This window comes from Cryptomeria japonica, unplaced genomic scaffold, assembly GCF_030272615.1.
Source record: "Cryptomeria japonica unplaced genomic scaffold, Sugi_1.0 HiC_scaffold_532, whole genome shotgun sequence".
Taxonomy (NCBI): Eukaryota; Viridiplantae; Streptophyta; class Pinopsida; order Cupressales; family Cupressaceae; genus Cryptomeria; species Cryptomeria japonica.
The window spans coordinates 1-18,562 of record NW_026729345.1 but is presented as its reverse complement, the minus strand read 5'-3'; the positions used below and the strand labels follow the sequence as shown (position 1 = coordinate 18,562).

At 62.6% G+C, this 18,562-nt stretch overlaps 2 non-coding genes across 2 annotated transcripts; both read right to left on the bottom strand.

Moving 5' to 3' along the window:
- Positions 1-7,089: 7,089 nt before the first annotated feature.
- Positions 7,090-7,209, bottom strand: LOC131872185 (5S ribosomal RNA). The gene has a single exon (XR_009370362.1). It is a non-coding gene; the product is annotated as a 5S ribosomal RNA (ribosomal RNA).
- Positions 7,210-14,994: 7,785 nt separating this feature from the next.
- On the bottom strand, positions 14,995-15,113 carry LOC131872183 (5S ribosomal RNA). Its single transcript, XR_009370360.1, has one exon. It is a non-coding gene; the product is annotated as a 5S ribosomal RNA (ribosomal RNA).
- Between the last annotated feature and the right edge of the window lie 3,449 nt (positions 15,114-18,562).

The window sequence follows — 18,562 nt, the reverse complement described above, 5'->3', positions numbered from 1 at the left end:
TTGACAAGAAGCACCCATCAGGCACCCAACTCGACACCCATGGGATGCCGACCCACCCGGGCTTCCACCTAGCACACCTTGGCACCCCACCCACCCTCGCACCCAACCTCGCACCAACTTAGCACCTTTGAACCCACATTGGCACTCACCCTGACCCTGCACCTTGGAACCCACATTGGCACTCACCTTGACCCTGGCACCCACCTTTGCACTCACCTTGGGACCCACCCTGGCTCCCACCTCGGCACCCACCCAGACACCCACCTTGGTTCCTTGGCACCCACCTTGGATCCTTGGCACCCACCCCGACACCCACCTTGGCACGCAACTTGGCTACTTGCCACCCACCTTGGCTCCTTGACGCCCACCCCGACAACCACCCCGTGACCTACCCTGGCTAGGGTTGGTGCACACCCACCCCTGGTGCCCACCTTGGCACCACCCTATGACCCACCTTGGCACGCACCTTAGTACCCACCCCGTTACCCACCCTAGGACCCACCCCGTGACCCACCTTGGCCAGGGTGGGTGCCTTGGTGCGCACAACTTGCTGGGCTGCACACAGGGCGGGCTCAAGATGGCACCCGCGTTCCGTTTTTTTTTTTCACTATCTTTCAAAACGGAAATTTTAAAATCTCATTTTTTTTCTTTTTTTTGCCTTTTCTGGAAATTAGTGAAGGCAGCGCATCAAAGGTGCGCAATGCTGGTGCGAACCCGGGAGCGGCTCCGATGTGTGCTCCAAGGTGCGGCGTGCACGAAGTCCGAGCCCGGTTTGCCCCGGGTGCGCACCTCGCGTGCACCTTCCGCCGGGGGTGAGCACCTTGGCTGGGTTGCGCGCCCTGGTGCGTACCAAGGAGCGCTCTGAAGTGTGCTCCAAGGTGCGGCGTGCACGAAGTCGGAGCCCGGTTTGCCCCGGGTGTGCACCTCGGGTGCGCACCTCGCGTGCACCTTCGCTGCGGTGGGCACCTTGGCTGGGTTGCGCGCCTTGGTGGGCACCATGCAGTGCACGAAGTCGGAGCCCGGTTTGCCCCGGGCGCGCACCTCCGCCAGGGTGGGCACCTTGGTGCGCACAACTTGCCTGGGCTGCGCATCAGGAAGGGCTCAAGATGGCACCCGCGTTCCGTTTTTTTCACTATCTTTCAGAACGGAAATTTTAAAATATCGTTTTTTTTTGCCTTTTCTGGAAATTAGTGAAGGCAGCGCATCAAAGGTGCGCAACGCTGGTGCGAACCTGGGAGCGCTCCGATGTGTGCTCCAAGGTGCGGCGTGCACGAAGTCGGAGCCCGTTTGCCTCGGGTGCGCCCTGGTGGGCACCATGGTGCGCACCAAGGAGCGCTCCGAAGTGTGCTCCAAGGTGCGGCCTGCACGAAGTCGGAGCCCGGTTTGCCCCGGGTGTGCACCTCGGGTGGGCACCTTGGTGCGCATGCCTTGCCTGGGCTGCGCACCAGGGCGGGCTCAAGATGGCACCCCGCGTTCCTTTTTTTTCACTATCTTTCAAAACGGAAATTTAAAATCTCATTTTTTTTTGCCTTTTTCTGGAAATTAGTGAAGGCAGCGCATCAAAGGTGCGCACCTCGCTGCCCACCACGGTGCGCAACGCCGGTGGGCACCCGGGGAGTGCTTCGAAGTGTGCTCCAAGGTGCTGCGTGCACGTTGTCGGAGCCGGTTTGCCCCGGGTGCGCACCTCGCGTGCACCTTCGTCGGGGTGGGCACCTTGGCTTGGTTTGCCCCGGCTGCGCTCCGAAGCGGGGTTATTGGAGCGCCGCCTCTTTTTTTGTCGGAGCGTTGGTGGGGTTTCTCGCATTGGCTCTTCCGAGGCCCGGTTGCCACCCTGGCGCGCACGAAGTCGGAAGTAGGGTTAATTGCCCGGGTGCGCACCTTTGCCAGGGTGGCACCTTACCTGGGCTGCGCACCAGGGCGGGCTCAAGATGGCACGCGCGTTCCGTTTTTTTCACTATCTTTCAAAACGGAAATTTTAAAATCTCCTTTTTTTTTGCCTTTTCTGGAAATTAGTGAAGGCAGCGCATCAAAGGTGCGCACCTCGCTGCCCACCTTGGTGTGCTCTGAGGTGCGCACCCGGGAGCGCTACGAAGTGTGCTCCAAGGTGCGGCGTGCACGTTGTCGGAGCCCGGTTTGCCCCGGGTGCGCACCTCGCCTGCACCTTGCCGGGGTGGGCACCTTGGCTGGGTTTGCCCAGGGTGCGCTCCGAAGCGGGGTTACTGGAGCGCCCCCTCTTTTTTTGTCAGAGAGTTTGGTGGGGTTTCTCGCATTGGCTCTTCCCAGGCCCGGTTGTTGGTGCGCTCCCACCCTGGCGCGCGCGAAGTTGGAAGTTGGGTTAATTGCCCGGGCGCGCACCTTCGCCAGGGTGGGCACCTTGGTGCGCAAACCTTGGCTGGGCTGCGCACCAGGGCGGGCTCAAGATGGCACCAGCATTCCCTTTTTCTCACTATCTTCAAAACGGAAATTTTAAAATCTCGTTTTTTTTTTTGCCTTTTATGGAAATTAGTGAAGGCATCGCATCAAAGGTGCGCACCTCGCTGCCACCTTGGTGTGCTCCGAGGTGCCACCACGGTGCGCAACGCCGGTGCGAACCCGGGAGCGCCCCGATGTGTGCTCCAAGGTGCGGCGTGCACGAAGTCGGACCCCGGTTTGCCCCGGGTGCGCACCTCGCGTGGCACCTTGGTGCGCACACCTTGCTGGGTTGCGCGGCCCTGGTGGGCACCATGGTGCGCACCAAGAGCGCTCCGAAGTGTGCTCCAAGGTGCGGCGTGCACGAAGGTCGGAGCCCGGTTTGCCCCGGGTGCGCACCTTCGCCGCGGTGGGCACCATGGCGTGCACGAAGTCGGAGCCCGGTTTGCCCCGGGTGCGCACCCTCGCGTGCACCTTCGCCGGGGTGGGCACCTCGGCTGGGTTGCGCGCCCTGGTGCGCACCAAGGAGCGCTCTGAAGTGTGCTCCAAGGTGCGGCGTGCACGAAGTCGGAGCCCGGTTTGCCCCGGGTGTGCACCTCGCGTGCACCATCGCTGCGGTGGGCACCTTGGCTGGGTTGCGCGCCTTGGTGGGCACCATGCAGTGCACGAAGTCGGAGCCCCGGTTTGCCCCGGGCGCGCACCTCCGCCAGGGTGGGCACCTTGGTGCGCACAACTTGCCTGGGCTGCGCACCAGGAAGGGCTCAAGATGGCACCCGCGTTCCGTTTTTTTCACTATCTTTCAGAACGGAAATTTTAAAATATCGTTTTTTTTTGCCTTTTCTGGAAATTAGTGAAGGCAGCGCATCAAAGGTGCGCAACGCTGGTGCGAACCTGGGAGCGCTCCGATGTGTGCTCCAAGGTGCGGCGTGCACGAAGTCGGACCCCGGTTTGCCCCGGGTGCGCACCCTCCGCGTGCACCTTGGTGCGCACACCTTGGCTGGGTTGCGCGCCCTGGTGGGCACCATGGTGCGCACCAAGGAGCGCTCCGAAGTGTGCTCCAAGGTGCGGCGTGCACGAAGTCGGAGCCCGGTTTGCGCCCGGGTGCGCACCTCGCGTGCACCTTCGCCGCGGTGGGCACCATGGCGTGCACGAAGTCGGAGCCCGGTTTGCCCCGGGTGCGCACCTCGCGTGCACCTTGCCGGGGTGGGCACCTTAGTGTGCAGACCTTGGCTGGGTTGCGCGCCCTGGTGGGCACCATGGTGCGCACCAAGGAGCGCTCCGAAGTGTGCTCCAAGGTGCGGCCTGCACGAGTCGGAGCCCGGTTTGCCCCGGGTGTGCACCTCGGGTGGGCACCCTTGGTGCGCATGCCTTGCCTGGGCTGCGCACCAGGGCGGGGCTCAAGATGGCACCCGCGTTCCTTTTTTTTCACTATCTTTCAAAACGGAAATTTTAAAATCTCATTTTTTTTTGCCTTTTTCTGGAAATTAGTGAAGGCAGCGCATCAAAGGTGCGCACCTCGCTGCCCACCACGGTGCGCAACGCCGGTGGGACCCGGGAGTGCTTCGAAGTGTGCTCCAAGGTGCTGCGTGCACGTTGTCGGAGCCCGGTTTGCCCCGGGTGCGCACCTCGCGTGCACCTTCGTCGGGGTGGGCACCTTGGCTGGGTTTGCCCCGGCTGCGCTCCGAAGCGGGGTTATTGGAGCGCCGCCTCTTTTTTTGTCGGAGCGTTTGGTGGGGTTTCTCGCATTGGCTCTTCCGAGGCCCGGTTGCCACCCCTGGCGCGCACGAAGTCGGAAGTAGGTTAATTGCCCGGGTGCGCACCTTTGCCAGGGTGGGCACCTTACCTGGGCTGCGCACCAGGGCGGGCTCAAGATGGCACGCGCGTTCCGTTTTTTTCACTATCTTTCAAACGGAGAATTTTAAAATCTCCTTTTTTTTTTGCCTTTTCTGGAAATTAGTGAAGGCAGCGCATCAAAGGTGCGCACCTCGCTGCCCACCTTGGTGTGCTCTGAGGTGCGCACCCGGGAGCGCTACGAAGTGTGTCCAAGGTGCGGCGTGCACGTTGTCGGAGCCCGGTTTGCCCCGGGTGCGCACCTCGCCTGCACCTTGGCCGGGGTGGGCACCTTGGCTGGGTTTGCCCAGGGTGCGCTCCGAAGCGGGGTTACTGGAGCGCCCCCTCTTTTTTTGTCAGAGCGTTTGGTGGGGTTTCTCGCATTGCTCTTCCCAGGCCCGGTTGTTGGGTGCGCTCCCACCCTGGCGCGCGCGAAGTTGGAAGTTGGGTTAATTGCCCGGGCGCGCACCTTCGCCAGGGTGGGCACCTTGGTGCGCACACCTTGGCTGGGCTGCGCACCAGGGCGGGCTCAAGATGGCACCAGCATTCCTTTTTCTCACTATCTTTCAAAACGGAAATTTTAAAATCTCGTTTTTTTTTTGCCTTTTATGGAAATTAGTGAAGGCATCGCATCAAAGGTGCGCACCTCGCTGCCACCTTGGTGTGCTCCGAGGTGCCCACCACGGTGCGCAACGCCGGTGCGAACCCGGGAGCGCCCCGATGTGTGCTCCAAGGTGCGGCGTGCACGAAGTCGGACCCCGGTTTGCCCCGGGTGCGCACCTCCGCCGTGCACCTTGGTGCGCACACCTTGGCTGGTTGCCGCGGCCTGGTGGGCACCATGGTGCGCACCAAGGAGCGCTCCGAAGTGTGCTCCAAGGTGCGGCTGTGCACGAAGTCGGAGCCCGGTTTGCCCCGGGTACGCACCTCGCGTGCACCTTCGCCGGGGTGGGCACCTCGGCTGGGTTGCGCGCCCTGGTGCGCACCAAGGAGCGCTCCGAAGTGTGCTCCAAGGTGCGGCGTGCACGAAGTCGGAGCCCGGTTTGCCCCGGGTGCGCACCTTCGCCGCGGTGCGCACCATGGCGTGCACGAAGTCGGAGCCCGGTTTGCCCCGGGTGCGCACCTCGCGTGCACCTTCGGCGGGGTTGCGCGCCCTGGTGGGCACCATGGTGCGCACCAAGGAGCGCTCCGAAGTGTGCTCCAAGGTGCGGCGTGCACGAAGTCGGAGCCCGGTTTGCCCCGGGTGCGCACCTCGCGTGCACCTTCGGCGGGGTTGCGCGCCCTGGTGGGCACCATGGTGCGCACCAAGGAGCGCTCCGAAGTGTGCTCCAAGGTGCGGCGTGCACGAAGTCGGAGCCCGGTTTGCCCCGGGTGCGCACCTCGCGTGCACCTTCGCCGCGGTGGGCACCATGGCGTGCACGAAGTCGGAGCCCGGTTTGCCCCGGGTGCGCACCTCGCGTGCCCCTTCGCCGGGGTGGGCACCTCGGCTGGGTTGCGCGCCCTGGTGCGCACCAAGGAGCGCTCCGAAGTGTGCTCCAAGGTGCGGCGTGCACAGAAGTCGGAGCCCGGTTTGCCCCGGGTGCGCACCTCGCGTGCACCTTCGCCAGGGTGGGCACCTCGGTGCGCACACCTTCTCAATGTTTTCTTGCCTTTTCTGGAAATTGGTGAAGGCAGCGCATCAAAGGTGCGCACCTCGGTGTGCTCCGAGGTGCGAACCCGAGAGCGCTCCGAGGTGCCCACGAAGTCGAAAGTCGGGTTAATTGCATTGTTTTCCCCGGGTGCGCTCCGAGGTGCGCAACATCGGCGCGCACCAAGGAGGGCTCCGAAGTGTGCTCCAAGGTGCGCACGATGGCGTGCACCTCTGGTGCGCACGATTCGGAGCTCGGTTTGACCGGGGTGCGCACACCTTGGCTGGGTTGCGCACCTTTTGTGCGCTCCAAGGTGCGCACGAAGTCGGAGCTCGGTTTGCCCCGGGTGCGCACCTTCGCCAGGGTGCGCACCTTGATGCGCACCGCCTTGGCTGGGCTGCGCACCTTGGTGGGCGCCATGGTGCGCACCTTTCGTGCGCTCCAAGGTGCGCACGAAGTCGGAGCTCGGTTTGGCCCCGGGTGCGCACCTTGGTGGGCGCCATGGTGCACTCCGAGGTGCCCAAGATTGGTGCGCACCAAGGAGCGCTCCGAAGTGCGCTCCAAGGTGCGCGCGAAGTCGAAAGTTGGGTTAATTGTCCCGGTTTGCCTCGGGTGCGCACCTTGCGTGCACCTTCGCCAGGGTGGGCGCCTTGGTGCGCACACCTTGGCTGGGCTGCGCACAACCTTGGCACCCGCGTTTCCTTCATTTTAAATTTTTTTTTTTTACAATCTCTCAAGTGGGAAATTCTATAATCTCAACTTTTTTTGCCTTTTCAGGAAACTTTTGAATGGAGCGCATCATTGGTGCGCTCCGAAGTGTGCTCCAAAGCTCTCTCAGCTGCGTGCACCTGCCCGGGCCGCGCACCCGGCCCCGCCCAGCTTCGCTCACCTGTCCCGGGCGTCTGGTGCGGAACCTTAGAGTAAGAAACATCACCGTGCACCTTGGCCAACGTGCGCGACTCGACCGAGCGCGCACTGGCCGAGGTTGCACACCGATTTCACCTGGGTGCGCGCGCAGCACCTCGGGCGCACCGGGGTGCGCGCACAACGCCCGGGTTGCTACCGTGGCCTGTGTGCTCGGGGCGCCTCGGGTGCGCGCTCGGTGTCGCCCCCGCGCGCGCGGTAGTGCGGGCAGCGCACCCCGGCCCGGCCCGGCCCCGACGAGAACGCAAACGGGCAAAAGGTTTATTCAAATAGCATTGCGACGCCCGGCGAAAAACTAAAAAGGGTGCAACACCGGGACTTCCCGGGAGGTCACCCATCCCAGTACTACTTCCGGCCCAAGCGCGCTTAACTGCGGAGTTCTGATGGGATCCGGTGCACTAACGCTGGTATGATCGCACCCGTTATGAGCTTGTCGCAGTGTGTACTTAGCAAACCGCGACCCACGTGCGAATCCACCCCGGCCACCCACCCCCGTCGAGGTGCACACCCTCCCTCGCGAAGTGCGCCCCGTTCGCCAAGTGTGAGCCCTGCCCGGGTGCGCGCACCTTGCTAGGGCGTCGGGTGTGCACCCGGCCCGGCCTACGTGCGTGCACCTGGAGGGGGCGTCGTGTGCGTGCAGTGTCCCGTCTGCAACGCGGTGCCCACACACCACCTCGGGCGCAACGACCTGCGCTCACATGTGGGCCGAGTGCACCTTGGTGCATGTTCGGCGGCGCCTCGGGTGCACGCTCGATCTTGCCCCGGTGCACCAAGGCGCTCGGTTTGCCCCGGGTGCGCACTTGGTGCAAGGTGGGCACCCAAAATAGGGATCAAGCACCAAAACACAAGTTTCGGGATGCAAAATGGACCCAAGGACCACAAATGCGTTCCAAGACCCATGATGGGTCCACGAGAACAAAAATGTGTTCCGAGACTTAATAAACAAATATTGGGTTTTAGGAGAAGAAACATGCTCTGATGCCCAAAACGAGAATCGACCCCGAAAAGGCCACAGGCCAAAAGTGGGATGCGAGACAAAAAAAAATGGGACCCGAGGACCAAAATTGGGTTCCAGGTCGAAGACAGGGCAACCGGACAAGAAACGACCTCTAAGGCTCGAAATGAGTCCCGACGACTAAAACTTGACAAGAAGCACCCATCAGGCACCCAACTCGACACCCATAGGGATGCCGACCCACCCGGGCTTCCACCTAGCACACCTTGGCACCCCACCCACCCTCGCACCCAACCTCGCACCCAACTTAGCACCTTTGAACCCACATTGGCACTCACCCTGACCCTGGCACCTTGGAACCCACATTGGCACTCACCTTGACCCTGGCACCCACCTTTGCACTCACCTTGGGACCCACCCTGGCTCCCACCTCGGCACCCACCCAGACACCCACCTTGGTCCTTGGCACCCACCTTGGATCCTTGGCACCCACCCCGACACCCACCTTGGCACGCAACTTGGCTACTTGCCACCCACCTTGGCTCCTTGACGCCCACCCCGACAACCACCCCGTGACCTACCCTGGCTAGGGTTGGTGCACACCCACCCTGGTGCCCACCTTGGCACCCACCCTATGACCCACCTTGGCACGCACCTTAGTACCCACCCGTTACCCACCCTAGGACCCACCCCGTGACCCACCTTGGCCAGGGTGGGTGCCTTGGTGCGCACAACTTGCCTGGGCTGCACACCAGGGCGGGCTCAAGATGGCACCCGCGTTCCGTTTTTTTCACTATCTTTCAAAACGGAAATTTTAAAATCTCATTTTTTTCTTTTTTTTGCCTTTTCTGGAAATTAGTGAAGGCAGCGCATCAAAGGTGCGCAATGCTGGTGCGAACCCGGGAGCGCTCCGATGTGTGCTCCAAGGTGCGGCGTGCACGAAGTCCGAGCCCCGGTTTGCCCCGGGTGCGCACCCTCGCGTGCACCTTCGCCGGGGTGAGCACCTTGGCTGGGTTGCGCGCCCTGGTGCGTACCAAGGAGCGCTCTGAAGTGTGCTCCAAGGTGCGGCGTGCACGAAGTCGGAGCCCGGTTTGCCCCGGGTGTGCACCTCGGGTGCGCACCTCGCGTGCACCTTCGCTGCGGTGGGCACCTTGGCTGGGTTGCGCGCCTTGGTGGGCACCATGCAGTGCACGAAGTCGGAGCCCGGTTGCCCGGGCGCGCACCTCCGCCAGGGTGGGCACCTTGGTGCGCACAACTTGCCTGGGCTGCGCATCAGGAAGGGCTCAAGATGGCACCCGCGTTCCGTTTTTTTCACTATCTTTCAGAACGAAATTTTAAAATATCGTTTTTTTTTGCCTTTTCTGGAAATTAGTGAAGGCAGCGCATCAAAGGTGCGCAACGCTGGTGCGAACCTGGGAGCGCTCCGATGTGTGCTCCAAGGTGCGGCGTGCACGAAGTCGGAGCCCGGTTTGCCTCGGGTGCGCCCTGGTGGGCACCATGGTGCGCACCAAGGAGCGCTCCGAAGTGTGCTCCAAGGTGCGGCCTGCACGAAGTCGGAGCCCGGTTTGCCCCGGGTGTGCACCTCGGGTGGGCACCTTGGTGCGCATGCCTTGCCTGGGCTGCGCACCAGGGCGGTCTCAAGATGGCACCCGCGTTCCTTTTTTTTCACTATCTTTCAAAACGGAAATTTTAAAATCTCATGAAATTAGTGAAGGCAGCGCATCAAAGGTGCGCACCTCGCTGCCCACCACGGTGCGCAACGCCGGTGGGCACCCGGGAGTGCTTCGAAGTGTGCTCCAAGGTGCTGCGTGCACGTTGTCGGAGCCCGGTTTGCCCCGGGTGCGCACCTCGCGTGCACCTTCGTCGGGGTGGGCACCTTGGCTTGGTTTGCCCCGGCTGCGCTCCGAAGCGGGGTTATTGGAGCGCCGCCTCTTTTTTTGTCGGAGCGTTTGGTGGGGTTTCTCGCATTGGCTCTTCCGAGGCCCGGTTGCCACCCTGGCGCGCACGAAGTCGGAAGTAGGGTTAATTGCCCGGGTGCGCACCTTTGCCAGGGTGGCACCTTACCTGGGCTGCGCACCAGGGCGGGCTCAAGATGGCACGCGCGTTCCGTTTTTTTCACTATCTTTCAAAACGGAAATTTTAAAATCTCCTTTTTTTTTTGCCTTTTCTGGAAATTAGTGAAGGCAGCGCATCAAAGGTGCGCACCTCGCTGCCCACCTTGGTGTGCTCTGAGGTGCGCACCCGGGAGCGCTACGAAGTGTGCTCCAAGGTGCGGCGTGCACGTTGTCGGAGCCCGGTTTGCCCCGGGTGCGCACCTCGCCTGCACCTTGGCCGGGGTGGGCACCTTGGCTGGGTTTGCCCAGGGTGCGCTCCGAAGCGGGGTTACTGGAGCGCCCCCTCTTTTTTTGTCAGAGAGTTTGGTGGGGTTTCTCGCATTGGCTCTTCCCAGGCCCGGTTGTTGGGTGCGCTCCCACCCTGGCGCGCGCGAAGTTGGAAGTTGGGTTAATTGCCCGGGCGCGCACCTTCGCCAGGGTGGGCACCTTGGTGCGCAAACCTTGGCTGGGCTGCGCACCAGGGCGGGCTCAAGATGGCACCAGCATTCCCTTTTTCTCACTATCTTTCAAAACGGAAATTTTAAAATCTCGTTTTTTTTTTGCCTTTTATGGAAATTAGTGAAGGCATCGCATCAAAGGTGCGCACCTCGCTGCCCACCTTGGTGTGCTCCGAGGTGCCCACCACGGTGCGCAACGCCGGTGCGAACCCGGGAGCGCCCCGATGTGTGCTCCAAGGTGCGGCGTGCACGAAGTCGGACCCCGGTTTGCCCCGGGTGCGCACCTCGCGTGCACCTTGGTGCGCACACCTTGGCTGGGTTGCGCGGCCTGGTGGGCACCATGGTGCGCACCAAGGAGCGCTCCGAAGTGTGCTCCAAGGTGCGGCGTGCACGAAGTCGGAGCCCGGTTTGCCCCGGGTGCGCACCTTCGCCGCGGTGGGCACCATGGCGTGCACGAAGTCGGAGCCCGGTTTGCCCCGGGTGCGCACCTCGCGTGCACCTTCGCCGGGGTGGGCACCTCGGCTGGGTTGCGCGCCCTGGTGCGCACCAAGGAGCGCTCTGAAGTGTGCTCCAAGGTGCGGCGTGCACGAAGTCGGAGCCCGGTTTGCCCCGGGTGTGCACCTCGCGTGCACCTTCGCTGCGGTGGGCACCTTGGCTGGGTTGCGCGCCTTGGTGGGCACCATGCAGTGCACGAAGTCGGAGCCCGGTTTGCCCCGGGCGCGCACCTCCGCCAGGGTGGGCACCTTGGTGCGCACAACTTGCCTGGGCTGCGCACCAGGAAGGGCTCAAGATGGCACCCGCGTTCCGTTTTTTTCACTATCTTTCAGAACGGAAATTTTAAAATATCGTTTTTTTTTGCCTTTTCTGGAAATTAGTGAAGGCAGCGCATCAAAGGTGCGCAACGCTGGTGCGAACCTGGGAGCGCTCCGATGTGTGCTCCAAGGTGCGGCGTGCACGAAGTCGGACCCCGGTTTGCCCCGGGTGCGCACCTCGCGTGCACCTTGGTGCGCACACCTTGGCTGGGTTGCGCGCCCTGGTGGGCACCATGGTGCGCACCAAGGAGCGCTCCGAAGTGTGCTCCAAGGTGCGGCGTGCACGAAGTCGGAGCCCGGTTTGCCCCGGGTGCGCACCTCGCGTGCACCTTCGCCGCGGTGGGCACCATGGCGTGCACGAAGTCGGAGCCCGGTTTGCCCCGGGTGCGCACCTCGCGTGCACCTTCGCCGGGGTGGGCACCTTAGTGTGCAGACCTTGGCTGGGTTGCGCGCCCTGGTGGGCACCATGGTGCGCACCAAGGAGCGCTCCGAAGTGTGCTCCAAGGTGCGGCCTGCACGAAGTCGGAGCCCGGTTTGCCCCGGGTGTGCACCTCGGGTGGGCACCTTGGTGCGCATGCCTTGCCTGGGCTGCGCACCAGGGCGGGCTCAAGATGGCACCCGCGTTCCTTTTTTTTCACTATCTTTCAAAACGGAAATTTTAAAATCTCATTTTTTTTTGCCTTTTTCTGGAAATTAGTGAAGGCAGCGCATCAAAGGTGCGCACCTCGCTGCCCACCACGGTGCGCAACGCCGGTGGGCACCCGGGAGTGCTTCGAAGTGTGCTCCAAGGTGCTGCGTGCACGTTGTCGGAGCCCGGTTTGCCCCGGGTGCGCACCTCGCGTGCACCTTCGTCGGGGTGGGCACCTTGGCTGGGTTTGCCCCGGCTGCGCTCCGAAGCGGGGTTATTGGAGCGCCGCCTCTTTTTTTGTCGGAGCGTTTGGTGGGGTTTCTCGCATTGGCTCTTCCGAGGCCCGGTTGCCACCCTGGCGCGCACGAAGTCGGAAGTAGGGTTAATTGCCCGGGTGCGCACCTTTGCCAGGGTGGGCACCTTACCTGGGCTGCGCACCAGGGCGGGCTCAAGATGGCACGCGCGTTCCGTTTTTTTCACTATCTTTCAAAACGGAAATTTTAAAATCTCCTTTTTTTTTTGCCTTTTCTGGAAATTAGTGAAGGCAGCGCATCAAAGGTGCGCACACTCGCTGCCCACCTTGGTGTGCTCTGAGGTGCGCACCCGGGAGCGCTACGAAGTGTGCTCCAAGGTGCGGCGTGCACGTTGTCGGAGCCCGGTTTGCCCCGGGTGCGCACCTCGCCTGCACCTTGGCCGGGGTGGGCACCTTGGCTGGGTTTGCCCAGGGTGCGCTCCGAAGCGGGGTTACTGGAGCGCCCCCTCTTTTTTTGTCAGAGCGTTTGGTGGGGTTTCTCGCATTGGCTCTTCCCAGGCCCGGTTGTTGGGTGCGCTCCCACCCTGGCGCGCGCGAAGTTGGAAGTTGGGTTAATTGCCCGGGCGCGCACCTTCGCCAGGGTGGGCACCTTGGTGCGCACACCTTGGCTGGGCTGCGCACCAGGGCGGGCTCAAGATGGCACCAGCATTCCCTTTTTCTCACTATCTTTCAAAACGGAAATTTTAAAATCTCGTTTTTTTTTTGCCTTTTATGGAAATTAGTGAAGGCATCGCATCAAAGGTGCGCACCTCGCTGCCCACCTTGGTGTGCTCCGAGGTGCCCACCACGGTGCGCAACGCCGGTGCGAACCCGGGAGCGCCCCGATGTGTGCTCCAAGGTGCGGCGTGCACGAAGTCGGACCCCGGTTTGCCCCGGGTGCGCACCTCGCGTGCACCTTGGTGCGCACACCTTGGCTGGGTTGCGCGGCCTGGTGGGCACCATGGTGCGCACCAAGGAGCGCTCCGAAGTGTGCTCCAAGGTGCGGCGTGCACGAAGTCGGAGCCCGGTTTGCCCCGGGTACGCACCTCGCGTGCACCTTCGCCGGGGTGGGCACCTCGGCTGGGTTGCGCGCCCTGGTGCGCACCAAGGAGCGCTCCGAAGTGTGCTCCAAGGTGCGGCGTGCACGAAGTCGGAGCCCGGTTTGCCCCGGGTGCGCACCTTCGCCGCGGTGCGCACCATGGCGTGCACGAAGTCGGAGCCCGGTTTGCCCCGGGTGCGCACCTCGCGTGCACCTTCGGCGGGGTTGCGCGCCCTGGTGGGCACCATGGTGCGCACCAAGGAGCGCTCCGAAGTGTGCTCCAAGGTGCGGCGTGCACGAAGTCGGAGCCCGGTTTGCCCCGGGTGCGCACCTCGCGTGCACCTTCGGCGGGGTTGCGCGCCCTGGTGGGCACCATGGTGCGCACCAAGGAGCGCTCCGAAGTGTGCTCCAAGGTGCGGCGTGCACGAAGTCGGAGCCCGGTTTGCCCCGGGTGCGCACCTCGCGTGCACCTTCGCCGCGGTGGGCACCATGGCGTGCACGAAGTCGGAGCCCGGTTTGCCCCGGGTGCGCACCTCGCGTGCACCTTCGCCGGGGTGGGCACCTCGGCTGGGTTGCGCGCCCTGGTGCGCACCAAGGAGCGCTCCGAAGTGTGCTCCAAGGTGCGGCGTGCACGAAGTCGGAGCCCGGTTTGCCCCGGGTGCGCACCTCGCGTGCACCTTCGCCAGGGTGGGCACCTCGGTGCGCACACCTTCTCAATGTTTTCTTGCCTTTTCTGGAAATTGGTGAAGGCAGCGCATCAAAGGTGCGCACCTCGGTGTGCTCCGAGGTGCGAACCCGAGAGCGCTCCGAGGTGCCCACGAAGTCGAAAGTCGGGTTAATTGCATTGTTTTCCCCGGGTGCGCTCCGAGGTGCGCAACATCGGCGCGCACCAAGGAGGGCTCCGAAGTGTGCTCCAAGGTGCGCACGATGGCGTGCACCTCTGGTGCGCACGATTCGGAGCTCGGTTTGACCGGGGTGCGCACACCTTGGCTGGGTTGCGCACCTTTTGTGCGCTCCAAGGTGCGCACGAAGTCGGAGCTCGGTTTGCCCCGGGTGCGCACCTTCGCCAGGGTGCGCACCTTGATGCGCACGCCTTGGCTGGGCTGCGCACCTTGGTGGGCGCCATGGTGCGCACCTTTCGTGCGCTCCAAGGTGCGCACGAAGTCGGAGCTCGGTTTGCCCCGGGTGCGCACCTTGGTGGGCGCCATGGTGCACTCCGAGGTGCCCAAGATTGGTGCGCACCAAGGAGCGCTCCGAAGTGCGCTCCAAGGTGCGCGCGAAGTCGAAAGTTGGGTTAATTGTCCGGTTTGCCTCGGGTGCGCACCTTGCGTGCACCTTCGCCAGGGTGGGCGCCTTGGTGCGCACACCTTGGCTGGGCTGCGCACACCTTGGCACCCGCGTTTCCTTCATTTTAAATTTTTTTTTTTTACAATCTCTCAAGTGGGAAATTCTATAATCTCAACTTTTTTTGCCTTTTCAGGAAACTTTTGAATGGAGCGCATCATTGGTGCGCTCCGAAGTGTGCTCCAAAGCTCTCTCCAGCTGCGTGCACCTGCCCCGGCCGCGCACCCGGCCCCGCCCAGCTTCGCTCACCTGTCCCGGGCGTCTGGTGCGGAACCTTAGAGTAAGAAACATCACCGTGCACCTTGGCCAACGTGCGCGACTCGACCGAGCGCGCACTGGCCGAGGTGCACACCGATTTCACCTGGGTGCGCGCGCAGCACCTCGGGCGCACCGGGGTGCGCGCACAACGCCCGGGTTGCACCGTGGCCTGTGTGCTCGGGGCGCCTCGGGTGCGCGCTCGGTGTCGCCCCCCGCGCGCGCGGTAGTGCGGGCAGCGCACCCCGGCCCGGCCCGGCCCCGACGAGAACGCAAACGGGCAAAAGGTTTATTCAAATAGCATTGCGACGCCCGGCGAAAAACTAAAAAAGGGTGCAACACCGGGACTTCCCGGGAGGTCACCCATCCCAGTACTACTCCGGCCCAAGCGCGCTTAACTGCGGAGTTCTGATGGGATCCGGTGCACTAACGCTGGTATGATCGCACCCGTTATGAGCTTGTCGCAGTGTGTACTTAGCAAACCGCGACCCACGTGCGAATCCACCCCGGCCACCCACCCCCGTCGAGGTGCACACCCTCCCTCGCGAAGTGCGCCCCGTTCGCCAAGTGTGAGCCCTGCCCGGGTGCGCGCACCTTGCTAGGGCGTCGGGTGTGCACCCGGCCCGGCCTACGTGCGTGCACCTGGAGGGGGCGTCGTGTGCGTGCAGTGTCCCGTCTGCAACGCGGTGCCCACACACCACCTCGGGCGCAACGACCTGCGCTCACATGTGGGCCGAGTGCACCTTGGTGCATGTTCGGGGCGCCTCGGGTGCACGCTCGATCTTGCCCCGGTGCACCAAGGCGCTCGGTTTGCCCCGGGTGCGCACTTGGTGCAAGGTGGGCACCCAAAATAGGGATCAAGCACCAAAACACAAGTTTCGGGATGCAAAATGGGACCCAAGGACCACAAATGCGTTCCAAGACCCATGATGGGTCCACGAGAACAAAAATGTGTTCCGAGACTTAATAAACAAATATTGGGTTTTAGGAGAAGAAACATGCTCTGATGCCCAAAACGAGAATCGACCCCGAAAAGGCCACAGGCCAAAAGTGGGATGCGAGACAAAAAAAAATGGGACCCGAGGACCAAAATTGGGTTCCCAGGTCGAAGACAGGGCAACCGGACAAGAAACGACCTCTAAGGCTCGAAATGAGTCCCGACGACTAAAACTTGACAAGAAGCACCCATCAGGCACCCAACTCGACACCCATGGGATGCCGACCCACCCGGGCTTCCACCTAGCACACCTTGGCACCCACCCACCCTCGCACCCAACCTCGCACCCAACTTAGCACCTTTGAACCCACATTGGCACTCACCCTGACCCTGGCACCTTGGAACCCACATTGGCACTCACCTTGACCCTGGCACCCACCTTTGCACTCACCTTGGGACCCACCCTGGCTCCCACCTCGGCACCCACCCAGACACCCACCTTGGTTCCTTGGCACCCACCTTGGATCCTTGGCACCCACCCCGACACCCACCTTGGCACGCAACTTGGCTACTTGCCACCCACCTTGGCTCCTTGACGCCCACCCCGACAACCACCCCGTGACCTACCCTGGCTAGGGTTGGTGCACACCCACCCTGGTGCCCACCTTGGCACCCACCCTATGACCCACCTTGGCACGCACCTTAGTACCCACCCCGTTACCCACCCTAGGACCCACCCCGTGACCCACCTTGGCCAGGGTGGGTGCCTTGGTGCGCACAACTTGCCTGGGCTGCACACCAGGGCGGGCTCAAGATGGCACCCGCGTTCCGTTTTTTTCACTATCTTTCAAAACGGAAATTTTAAAATCTCATTTTTTTCTTTTTTTTGCCTTTTCTGGAAATTAGTGAAGGCAGCGCATCAAAGGTGCGCAATGCTGGTGCGAACCCGGGAGCGCTCCGATGTGTGCTCCAAGGTGCGGCGTGCACGAAGTCCGAGCCCGGTTTGCCCCGGGTGCGCACCTCGCGTGCACCTTCGCCGGGGTGAGCACCTTGGCTGGGTTGCGCGCCCTGGTGCGTACCAAGGAGCGCTCTGAAGTGTGCTCCAAGGTGCGGCGTGCACGAAGTCGGAGCCCGGTTTGCCCCGGGTGTGCACCTCGGGTGCGCACCTCGCGTGCACCTTCGCTGCGGTGGGCACCTTGGCTGGGTTGCGCGCCTTGGTGGGCACCATGCAGTGCACGAAGTCGGAGCCCGGTTTGCCCCGGGCGCGCACCTCCGCCAGGGTGGGCACCTTGGTGCGCACAACTTGCCTGGGCTGCGCATCAGGAAGGGCTCAAGATGGCACCCGCGTTCCGTTTTTTTCACTATCTTTCAGAACGGAAATTTTAAAATATCGTTTTTTTTTGCCTTTTCTGGAAATTAGTGAAGGCAGCGCATCAAAGGTGCGCAACGCTGGTGCGAACCTGGGAGCGCTCCGATGTGTGCTCCAAGGTGCGGCGTGCACGAAGTCGGAGCCCGGTTTGCCTCGGGTGCGCCCTGGTGGGCACCATGGTGCGCACCAAGGAGCGCTCCGAAGTGTGCTCCAAGGTGCGGCCTGCACGAAGTCGGAGCCCGGTTTGCCCCGGGTGTGCACCTCGGGTGGGCACCTTGGTGCGCATGCCTTGCCTGGGCTGCGCACCAGGGCGGGCTCAAGATGGCACCCGCGTTCCTTTTTTTTCACTATCTTTCAAAACGGAAATTTTAAAATCTCATTTTTTTTTGCCTTTTTCTGGAAATTAGTGAAGGCAGCGCATCAAAGGTGCGCACCTCGCTGCCCACCACGGTGCGCAACGCCGGTGGGCACCCGGGAGTGCTTCGAAGTGTGCTCCAAGGTGCTGCGTGCACGTTGTCGGAGCCCGGTTTGCCCCGGGTGCGCACCTCGCGTGCACCTTCGTCGGGGTGGGCACCTTGGCTTGGTTTGCCCCGGCTGCGCTCCGAAGCGGGGTTATTGGAGCGCCGCCTCTTTTTTTGTCGGAGCGTTTGGTGGGGTTTCTCGCATTGGCTCTTCCGAGGCCCGGTTGCCACCCTGGCGCGCACGAAGTCGGAAGTAGGGTTAATTGCCCGGGTGCGCACCTTTGCCAGGGTGGCACCTTACCTGGGCTGCGCACCAGGGCGGGCTCAAGATGGCACGCGCGTTCCGTTTTTTTCACTATCTTTCAAAACGGAAATTTTAAAATCTCCTTTTTTTTTTGCCTTTTCTGGAAATTAGTGAAGGCAGCGCATCAAAGGTGCGCACCTCGCTGCCCACCTTGGTGTGCTCTGAGGTGCGCACCCGGGAGCGCTACGAAGTGTGCTCCAAGGTGCGGCGTGCACGTTGTCGGAGCCCGGTTTGCCCCGGGTGCGCACCTCGCCTGCACCTTGGCCGGGGTGGGCACCTTGGCTGGGTTTGCCCAGGGTGCGCTCCGAAGCGGGGTTACTGGAGCGCCCCCTCTTTTTTTGTCAGAGAGTTTGGTGGGGTTTCTCGCATTGGCTCTTCCCAGGCCCGGTTGTTGGGTGCGCTCCCACCCTGGCGCGCGCGAAGTTGGAAGTTGGGTTAATTGCCCGGGCGCGCACCTTCGCCAGGGTGGGCACCTTGGTGCGCAAACCTTGGCTGGGCTGCGCACCAGGGCGGGCTCAAGATGGCACCAGCATTCCCTTTTTCTCACTATCTTTCAAAACGGAAATTTTAAAATCTCGTTTTTTTTTTGCCTTTTATGGAAATTAGTGAAGGCATCGCATCAAAGGTGCGCACCTCGCTGCCCACCTTGGTGTGCTCCGAGGTGCCCACCACGGTGCGCAACGCCGGTGCGAACCCGGGAGCGCCCCGATGTGTGCTCCAAGGTGCGGCGTGCACGAAGTCGGACCCCGGTTTGCCCCGGGTGCGCACCTCGCGTGCACCTTGGTGCGCACACCTTGGCTGGGTTGCGCGGCCTGGTGGGCACCATG